This window comes from Electrona antarctica, assembly GCF_951216825.1.
Source record: "Electrona antarctica genome assembly, chromosome: 1".
In the NCBI taxonomy this organism is placed as follows: Eukaryota; Metazoa; Chordata; class Actinopteri; order Myctophiformes; family Myctophidae; genus Electrona; species Electrona antarctica.
Genome location: NC_136806.1, coordinates 64,500,402 through 64,510,401, shown reverse-complemented (window position 1 = coordinate 64,510,401; position 10,000 = coordinate 64,500,402).

The window sequence follows — 10,000 nt, the reverse complement described above, 5'->3', positions numbered from 1 at the left end:
TCCCGCGTGGCAGGCGAGAATTCTACCACTGAACCACCAATGCACGTGCGTTTAACCTCTGGGATGTTTTGCCAAGTCAAATGCTGATCCCACTCAAGAGGACTTCCGGGCAGCTTCACATACCTTGGGGATTGGGCTGTCTCTCAGGGCTAAAGGGTACTTGCCTCCCCGTCGGGGAATCGAACCCGGGTCTCCCGCGTGACAGGCAGGGATACCTCACCACTATACTAACGAGGACAGACCTGCCCTCCCACAGTCATCCGCCGGCCACACGTGCGTGCGTCATCAATGCACAGTGATTGTCACTGAAATGCACGTTGTGGCCCTTTCAAAGCTCTATGCTAACATGCGGTGAAGATTCCGGAGGGGTGCTTAAGAGTGGGTACCCGGGTTCGGATGGAGAGCCGGGTCGTGGGTTTAGCTGGCTTCGGGCCTGGCACCCCGGTGGGGGCCCAAGGCTCCCTGGGTCCGCGTGGAGAGCCGGGCAAAACGGCTTTCTGCCGTCCACACTTGGAAGATTTTACACTCGTGCCCCGGAAGTCACGTTAGAGGGTGGCCCATGCCACCCCCTCCCCGCCTCGCCCTTGGGTTACCCGGGTTCGGGTGGAGAGCCGGGTTCCCGCTCTAGCTGAGTTCTGAGTGGGCACCCTGGCGGGGTGACAAGGCTCCCCGGGGCCGCGTGGAGAGCCGGGCAAAACGCCACGTTGTGTGTTTTTCAGCAGTCCCACGCTTTGAAGATTTTTCACTTGAACTCCGGGATTCATCTACTCCTTCCATGCCCCTTGGTTGCACCCCCACCCACATAGGGGGCGTGGTTCGAAAAAGTGGGTGTGGCCTGTCGGCCCGGCGGTTTCGTTCGACGCTGTGGGCGTGGCATAACAGCTCGGGGGGGGGGGGGGGGGGCATGTTTCGTGGCCTGTCGGATTGGGGCTGTGGTTTAATGATGCGAGCGTGACCTATGCGCTGACCCTGCTTAGATTCCAAGACCGGTCGTTTTCAGGGTGGTATGGTCGTAAGCAGCAGCCGGTAGGGCTCCTTCCCAGTACTATGCGCATGTTTTCAACACTTAATCAGGGGAGAGCGCGAACGCAGTCGCCCACTACCAGAAATTATGCAGTCGAGATTCCCACATTCCACATTTGGGGATTTCGCACGGCGCGGTGACGGGGCTCCCCGGGGCCGCATGGGGCAAAACGCCCTTTTGAGGGAACGCAACCAATTGCAAAGACTTCCCTGCATTGGCCGGGAATCGAACCCGGGCCTCCCGCGTGGCAGGCGAGAATTCTACCACTGAACCACCAATGCACGTGTGTTTAACCTCTGGGATGTTTTGCCAAGTCAAATGCTGATCCCACTCAAGAGGACTTCCGGGCAGCTTCACATACCTTGGGGATTGGGCTGTCTCTCAGGGCTAAAGGGTACTTGCCTCCCCGTCGGGGAATCGAACCCGGGTCTCCCGCGTGACAGGCAGGGATACCTCACCACTATACTAACGAGGACAGACCTGCCCTCCCACAGTCATCCGCCGGCCACACGTGCGTGCGTCATCAATGCACAGTGATTGTCACTGAAATGCACGTTGTGGCCCTTTCAAAGCTCTATGCTAACATGCGGTGAAGATTCCGGAGGGTTGCTTAAGAGTGGGTACCCGGGTTCGGATGGAGAGCCGGGTCGTGGGTTTAGCTGGCTTCGGGCCTGGCACCCCGGTGGGGGCCCAAGGCTCCCTGGGTCCGCGTGGAGAGCCGGGCAAAACGGCTTTCTGCCGTCCACACTTGGAAGATTTTACACTCGTGCCCCGGAAGTCACGTTAGAGGGTGGCCCATGCCACCCCCTCCCCGCCTCGCCCTTGGGTTACCCGGGTTCGGGTGGAGAGCCGGGTTCCCGCTCTAGCTGAGTTCTGAGTGGGCACCCTGGCGGGGTGACAAGGCTCCCCGGGGCCGCGTGGAGAGCCGGGCAAAACGCCACGTTGTGTGTTTTTCAGCAGTCCCACGCTTTGAAGATTTTTCACTTGAACTCCGGGATTCATCTACTCCTTCCATGCCCCTTGGTTGCACCCCCACCCACATAGGGGGCGTGGTTCGAAAAAGTGGGTGTGGCCTGTCGGCCCGGCGGTTTCGTTCGACGCTGTGGGCGTGGCATAACAGCTCGGGGGGGGGGGGGGGGGGGGCATGTTTCGTGGCCTGTCGGATTGGGGCTGTGGTTTAATGATGCGAGCGTGACCTATGCGCTGACCCTGCTTAGATTCCAAGACCGGTCGTTTTCAGGGTGGTATGGTCGTAAGCAGCAGCCGGTAGGGCTCCTTCCCAGTACTATGCGCATGTTTTCAACACTTAATCAGGGGAGAGCGCGAACGCAGTCGCCCACTACCAGAAATTATGCAGTCGAGATTCCCACATTCCACATTTGGGGATTTCGCACGGCGCGGTGACGGGGCTCCCCGGGGCCGCATGGGGCAAAACGCCCTTTTGAGGGAACGCAACCAATTGCAAAGACTTCCCTGCATTGGCCGGGAATCGAACCGGGGCCTCCCGCGTGGCAGGCGAGAATTCTACCACTGAACCACCAATGCACGTGCGTTTAACCTCTGGGATGTTTTGCCAAGTCAAATGCTGATCCCACTCAAGAGGACTTCCGGGCAGCTTCACATACCTTGGGGATTGGGCTGTCTCTCAGGGCTAAAGGGTACTTGCCTCCCCGTCGGGGAATCGAACCCGGGTCTCCCGCGTGACAGGCAGGGATACCTCACCACTATACTAACGAGGACAGACCTGCCCTCCCACAGTCATCCGCCGGCCACACGTGCGTGCGTCATCAATGCACAGTGATTGTCACTGAAATGCACGTTGTGGCCCTTTCAAAGCTTTATGCTAACATGCGGTGAAGATTCCGGAGGGGTGCTTAAGAGTGGGTACCCGGGTTCGGATGGAGAGCCGGGTCGTGGGTTTAGCTGGCTTCGGGCCTGGCACCCCGGTGGGGGCCCAAGGCTCCCTGGGTCCGCGTGGAGAGCCGGGCAAAACGGCTTTCTGCCGTCCACACTTGGAAGATTTTACACTCGTGCCCCGGAAGTCACGTTAGAGGGTGGCCCATGCCACCCCCTCCCCGCCTCGCCCTTGGGTTACCCGGGTTCGGGTGGAGAGCCGGGTTCCCGCTCTAGCTGAGTTCTGAGTGGGCACCCTGGCGGGGTGACAAGGCTCCCCGGGGCCGCGTGGAGAGCCGGGCAAAACGCCACGTTGTGTGTTTTTCAGCAGTCCCACGCTTTGAAGATTTTTCACTTGAACTCCGGGATTCATCTACTCCTTCCATGCCCCTTGGTTGCACCCCCACCCACATAGGGGGCGTGGTTCGAAAAAGTGGGTGTGGCCTGTCGGCCCGGCGGTTTCGTTCGACGCTGTGGGCGTGGCATAACAGCTCGGGGGGGGGGGGGGGGGGGGGGGGGCATGTTTCGTGGCCTGTCGGATTGGGGCTGTGGTTTAATGATGCGAGCGTGACCTATGCGCTGACCCTGCTTAGATTCCAAGACCGGTCGTTTTCAGGGTGGTATGGTCGTAAGCAGCAGCCGGTAGGGCTCCTTCCCAGTACTATGCGCATGTTTTCAACACTTAATCAGGGGAGAGCGCGAACGCAGTCGCCCACTACCAGAAATTATGCAGTCGAGATTCCCACATTCCACATTTGGGGATTTCGCACGGCGCGGTGACGGGGCTCCCCGGGGCCGCATGGGGCAAAACGCCCTTTTGAGGGAACGCAACCAATTGCAAAGACTTCCCTGCATTGGCCGGGAATCGAACCCGGGCCTCCCGCGTGGCAGGCGAGAATTCTACCACTGAACCACCAATGCACGTGTGTTTAACCTCTGGGATTTTTTGCCAAGTCAAATGCTGATCCCACTCAAGAGGACTTCCGGGCAGCTTCACATACCTTGGGGATTGGGCTGTCTCTCAGGGCTAAAGGGTACTTGCCTCCCCGTCGGGGAATCGAACCCGGGTCTCCCGCGTGACAGGCAGGGATACCTCACCACTATACTAACGAGGACAGACCTGCCCTCCCACAGTCATCCGCCGGCCACACGTGCGTGCGTCATCAATGCACAGTGATTGTCACTGAAATGCACGTTGTGGCCCTTTCAAAGCTCTATGCTAACATGCGGTGAAGATTCCGGAGGGTTGCTTAAGAGTGGGTACCCGGGTTCGGATGGAGAGCCGGGTCGTGGGTTTAGCTGGCTTCGGGCCTGGCACCCCGGTGGGGGCCCAAGGCTCCCTGGGTCCGCGTGGAGAGCCGGGCAAAACGGCTTTCTGCCGTCCACACTTGGAAGATTTTACACTCGTGCCCCGGAAGTCACGTTAGAGGGTGGCCCATGCCACCCCCTCCCCGCCTCGCCCTTGGGTTACCCGGGTTCGGGTGGAGAGCCGGGTTCCCGCTCTAGCTGAGTTCTGAGTGGGCACCCTGGCGGGGTGACAAGGCTCCCCGGGGCCGCGTGGAGAGCCGGGCAAAACACCACGTTGTGTGTTTTTCAGCAGTCCCACGCTTTGAAGATTTTTCACTTGAACTCCGGGATTCATCTACTCCTTCCATGCCCCTTGGTTGCACCCCCACCCACATAGGGGGCGTGGTTCGAAAAAGTGGGTGTGGCCTGTCGGCCCGGCGGTTTCGTTCGACGCTGTGGGCGTGGCATAACAGCTCGGGGGGGGGGGGGGGGGGGGGGCATGTTTCGTGGCCTGTCGGATTGGGGCTGTGGTTTAATGATGCGAGCGTGACCTATGCGCTGACCCTGCTTAGATTCCAAGACCGGTCGTTTTCAGGGTGGTATGGTCGTAAGCAGCAGCCGGTAGGGCTCCTTCCCAGTACTATGCGCATGTTTTCAACACTTAATCAGGGGAGAGCGCGAACGCAGTCGCCCACTACCAGAAATTATGCAGTCGAGATTCCCACATTCCACATTTGGGGATTTCGCACGGCGCGGTGACGGGGCTCCCCGGGGCCGCATGGGGCAAAACGCCCTTTTGAGGGAACGCAACCAATTGCAAAGACTTCCCTGCATTGGCCGGGAATCGAACCCGGGCCTCCCGCGTGGCAGGCGAGAATTCTACCACTGAACCACCAATGCACGTGCGTTTAACCTCTGGGATGTTTTGCCAAGTCAAATGCTGATCCCACTCAAGAGGACTTCCGGGCAGCTTCACATACCTTGGGGATTGGGCTGTCTCTCAGGGCTAAAGGGTACTTGCCTCCCCGTCGGGGAATCGAACCCGGGTCTCCCGCGTGACAGGCAGGGATACCTCACCACTATACTAACGAGGACAGACCTGCCCTCCCACAGTCATCCGCCGGCCACACGTGCGTGCGTCATCAATGCACAGTGATTGTCAATGAAATGCACGTTGTGGCCCTTTCAAAGCTCTATGCTAACATGCGGTGAAGATTCCGGAGGGGTGCTTAAGAGTGGGTACCCGGGTTCGGATGGAGAGCCGGGTCGTGGGTTTAGCTGGCTTCGGGCCTGGCACCCCGGTGGGGGCCCAAGGCTCCCTGGGTCCGCGTGGAGAGCCGGGCAAAACGGCTTTCTGCCGTCCACACTTGGAAGATTTTACACTCGTGCCCCGGAAGTCACGTTAGAGGGTGGCCCATGCCACCCCCTCCCCGCCTCGCCCTTGGGTTACCCGGGTTCGGGTGGAGAGCCGGGTTCCCGCTCTAGCTGAGTTCTGAGTGGGCACCCTGGCGGGGTGACAAGGCTCCCCGGGGCCGCGTGGAGAGCCGGGCAAAACGCCACGTTGTGTGTTTTTCAGCAGTCCCACGCTTTGAAGATTTTTCACTTGAACTCCGGGATTCATCTACTCCTTCCATGCCCCTTGGTTGCACCCCCACCCACATAGGGGGCGTGGTTCGAAAAAGTGGGTGTGGCCTGTCGGCCCGGCGGTTTCGTTCGACGCTGTGGGCGTGGCATAACAGCTCGGGGGGGGGGGGGGGGGGGGGCATGTTTCGTGGCCTGTCGGATTGGGGCTGTGGTTTAATGATGCGAGCGTGACCTATGCGCTGACCCTGCTTAGATTCCAAGACCGGTCGTTTTCAGGGTGGTATGGTCGTAAGCAGCAGCCGGTAGGGCTCCTTCCCAGTACTATGCGCATGTTTTCAACACTTAATCAGGGGAGAGCGCGAACGCAGTCGCCCACTACCAGAAATTATGCAGTCGAGATTCCCACATTCCACATTTGGGGATTTCGCACGGCGCGGTGACGGGGCTCCCCGGGGCCGCATGGGGCAAAACGCCCTTTTGAGGGAACGCAACCAATTGCAAAGACTTCCCTGCATTGGCCGGGAATCGAACCCGGGCCTCCCGCGTGGCAGGCGAGAATTCTACCACTGAACCACCAATGCACGTGCGTTTAACCTCTGGGATGTTTTGCCAAGTCAAATGCTGATCCCACTCAAGAGGACTTCCGGGCAGCTTCACATACCTTGGGGATTGGGCTGTCTCTCAGGGCTAAAGGGTACTTGCCTCCCCGTCGGGGAATCGAACCCGGGTCTCCCGCGTGACAGGCAGGGATACCTCACCACTATACTAACGAGGACAGACCTGCCCTCCCACAGTCATCCGCCGGCCACACGTGCGTGCGTCATCAATGCACAGTGATTGTCACTGAAATGCACGTTGTGGCCCTTTCAAAGCTCTATGCTAACATGCGGTGAAGATTCCGGAGGGGTGCTTAAGAGTGGGTACCCGGGTTCGGATGGAGAGCCGGGTCGTGGGTTTAGCTGGCTTCGGGCCTGGCACCCCGGTGGGGGCCCAAGGCTCCCTGGGTCCGCGTGGAGAGCCGGGCAAAACGGCTTTCTGCCGTCCACACTTGGAAGATTTTACACTCGTGCCCCGGAAGTCACGTTAGAGGGTGGCCCATGCCACCCCCTCCCCGCCTCGCCCTTGGGTTACCCGGGTTCGGGTGGAGAGCCGGGTTCCCGCTCTAGCTGAGTTCTGAGTGGGCACCCTGGCGGGGTGACAAGGCTCCCCGGGGCCGCGTGGAGAGCCGGGCAAAACGCCACGTTGTGTGTTTTTCAGCAGTCCCACGCTTTGAAGATTTTTCACTTGAACTCCGGGATTCATCTACTCCTTCCATGCCCCTTGGTTGCACCCCCACCCACATAGGGGGCGTGGTTCGAAAAAGTGGGTGTGGCCTGTCGGCCCGGCGGTTTCGTTCGACGCTGTGGGCGTGGCATAACAGCTCGGGGGGGGGGGGGCATGTTTCGTGGCCTGTCGGATTGGGGCTGTGGTTTAATGATGCGAGCGTGACCTATGCGCTGACCCTGCTTAGATTCCAAGACCGGTCGTTTTCAGGGTGGTATGGTCGTAAGCAGCAGCCGGTAGGGCTCCTTCCCAGTACTATGCGCATGTTTTCAACACTTAATCAGGGGAGAGCGCGAACGCAGTCGCCCACTACCAGAAATTATGCAGTCGAGATTCCCACATTCCACATTTGGGGATTTCGCACGGCGCGGTGACGGGGCTCCCCGGGGCCGCATGGGGCAAAACGCCCTTTTGAGGGAACGCAACCAATTGCAAAGACTTCCCTGCATTGGCCGGGAATCGAACCCGGGACTCCCGCGTGGCAGGCGAGAATTCTACCACTGAACCACCAATGCACGTGCGTTTAACCTCTGGGATGTTTTGACAAGTCAAATGCTGATCCCACTCAAGAGGACTTCCGGGCAGCTTCACATACCTTGGGGATTGGGCTGTCTCTCAGGGCTAAAGGGTACTTGCCTCCCCGTCGGGGAATCGAACCCGGGTCTCCCGCGTGACAGGCAGGGATACCTCACCACTATACTAACGAGGACAGACCTGCCCTCCCACAGTCATCCGCCGGCCACACGTGCGTGCGTCATCAATGCACAGTGATTGTCACTGAAATGCACGTTGTGGCCCTTTCAAAGCTCTATGCTAACATGCGGTGAAGATTCCGGAGGGGTGCTTAAGAGTGGGTACCCGGGTTCGGATGGAGAGCCGGGTCGTGGGTTTAGCTGGCTTCGGGCCTGGCACCCCGGTGGGGGCCCAAGGCTCCCTGGGTCCGCGTGGAGAGCCGGGCAAAACGGCTTTCTGCCGTCCACACTTGGAAGATTTTACACTCGTGCCCCGGAAGTCACGTTAGAGGGTGGCCCATGCCACCCCCTCCCCGCCTCGCCCTTGGGTTACCCGGGTTCGGGTGGAGAGCCGGGTTCCCGCTCTAGCTGAGTTCTGAGTGGGCACCCCGGCGGGGTGATGGCCTAACAGCTCGGGGGGGGGGGGGGGGGGGGGGGGGGGGCATGTTTCGTGGCCTGTCGGATTGGGGCTGTGGTTTAATGATGCGAGCGTGACCTATGCGCTGACCCTGCTTAGATTCCAAGATCGGTCGTTTTCAGGGTGGTATGGTCGTAAGCAGCAGCCGGTAGGGCTCCTTCCCAGTACTATGTGCATGTTTTCAACACTTAATCAGGGGAGAGCGCGAACGCAGTCGCCCACTACCAGAAATTATGCAGTCGAGATTCCCACATTCCACATTTGGGGATTTCGCACGGCGCGGTGACGGGGCTCCCCGGGGCCGCATGGGGCAAAACGCCCTTTTGAGGGAACGCAACCAATTGCAAAGACTTCCCTGCATTGGCCGGGAATCGAACCCGGGCCTCCCGTGTGGCAGGCGAGAATTCTACCACTGAACCACCAATGCACGTGCGTTTAACCTCTGGGATGTTTTGCCAAGTCAAATGCTGATCCCACTCAAGAGGACATCCGGGCAGCTTCACATACCTTGGGGATTGGGCTGTCTCTCAGGGCTAAAGGGTACTTGCCTCCCCGTCGGGGAATCGAACCCCGGTCTCCCGCGTGACAGGCGGGGATACCTCACCACTATACTAACGAGGACAGACCTGCCCTCCCATAGTCATCCGCCGGCCACACGTGCGTGCGTCATCAATGCACAGTGATTGTCACTGAAATGCACGTTGTGGCCCTTTCAAAGCTCTATGCTAACATGCGGTGAAGATTCCGGAGGGGTGCTTAAGAGTGGGTACCCGGGTTCGGATGGAGAGCCGGGTCGTGGGTTTAGCTGGCTTCGGGCCTGGCACCCCGGTGGGGGCCCAAGGCTCCCTGGGTCCGCGTGGAGAGCCGGGCAAAACGGCTTTCTGCCGTCCACACTTGGAAGATTTTACACTCGTGCCCCGGAAGTCACGTTAGAGGGTGGCCCATGCCACCCCCTCCCCGCCTCGCCCTTGGGTTACCCGGGTTCGGGTGGAGAGCCGGGTTCCCGCTCTAGCTGAGTTCTGAGTGGGCACCCTGGCGGGGTGACAAGGCTCCCCGGGGCCGCGTGGAGAGCCGGGCAAAACGCCACGTTGTGTGTTTTTCAGCAGTCCCACGCTTTGAAGATTTTTCACTTGAACTCCGGGATTCATCTACTCCTTCCATGCCCCTTGGTTGCACCCCCACCCACATAGGGGGCGTGGTTCGAAAAAGTGGGTGTGGCCTGTCGGCCCGGCGGTTTCGTTCGACGCTGTGGGCGTGGCATAACAGCTCGGGGGGGGGGGGGGGGGGGGGCATGTTTCGTGGCCTGTCGGATTGGGGCTGTGGTTTAATGATGCGAGCGTGACCTATGCGCTGACCCTGCTTAGATTCCAAGACCGGTCGTTTTCAGGGTGGTATGGTCGTAAGCAGCAGCCGGTAGGGCTCCTTCCCAGTACTATGCGCATGTTTTCAACACTTAATCAGGGGAGAGCGCGAACGCAGTCGCCCACTACCAGAAATTATGCAGTCGAGATTCCCACATTCCACATTTGGGGATTTCGCACGGCGCGGTGACGGGGCTCCCCGGGGCCGCATGGGGCAAAACGCCCTTTTGAGGGAACGCAACCAATTGCAAAGACTTCCCTGCATTGGCCGGGAATCGAACCCGGGCCTCCCGCGTGGCAGGCGAGAATTCTACCACTGAACCACCAATGCACGTGCGTTTAACCTCTGGGATGTTTTGCCAAGTCAAATGCTGATCCC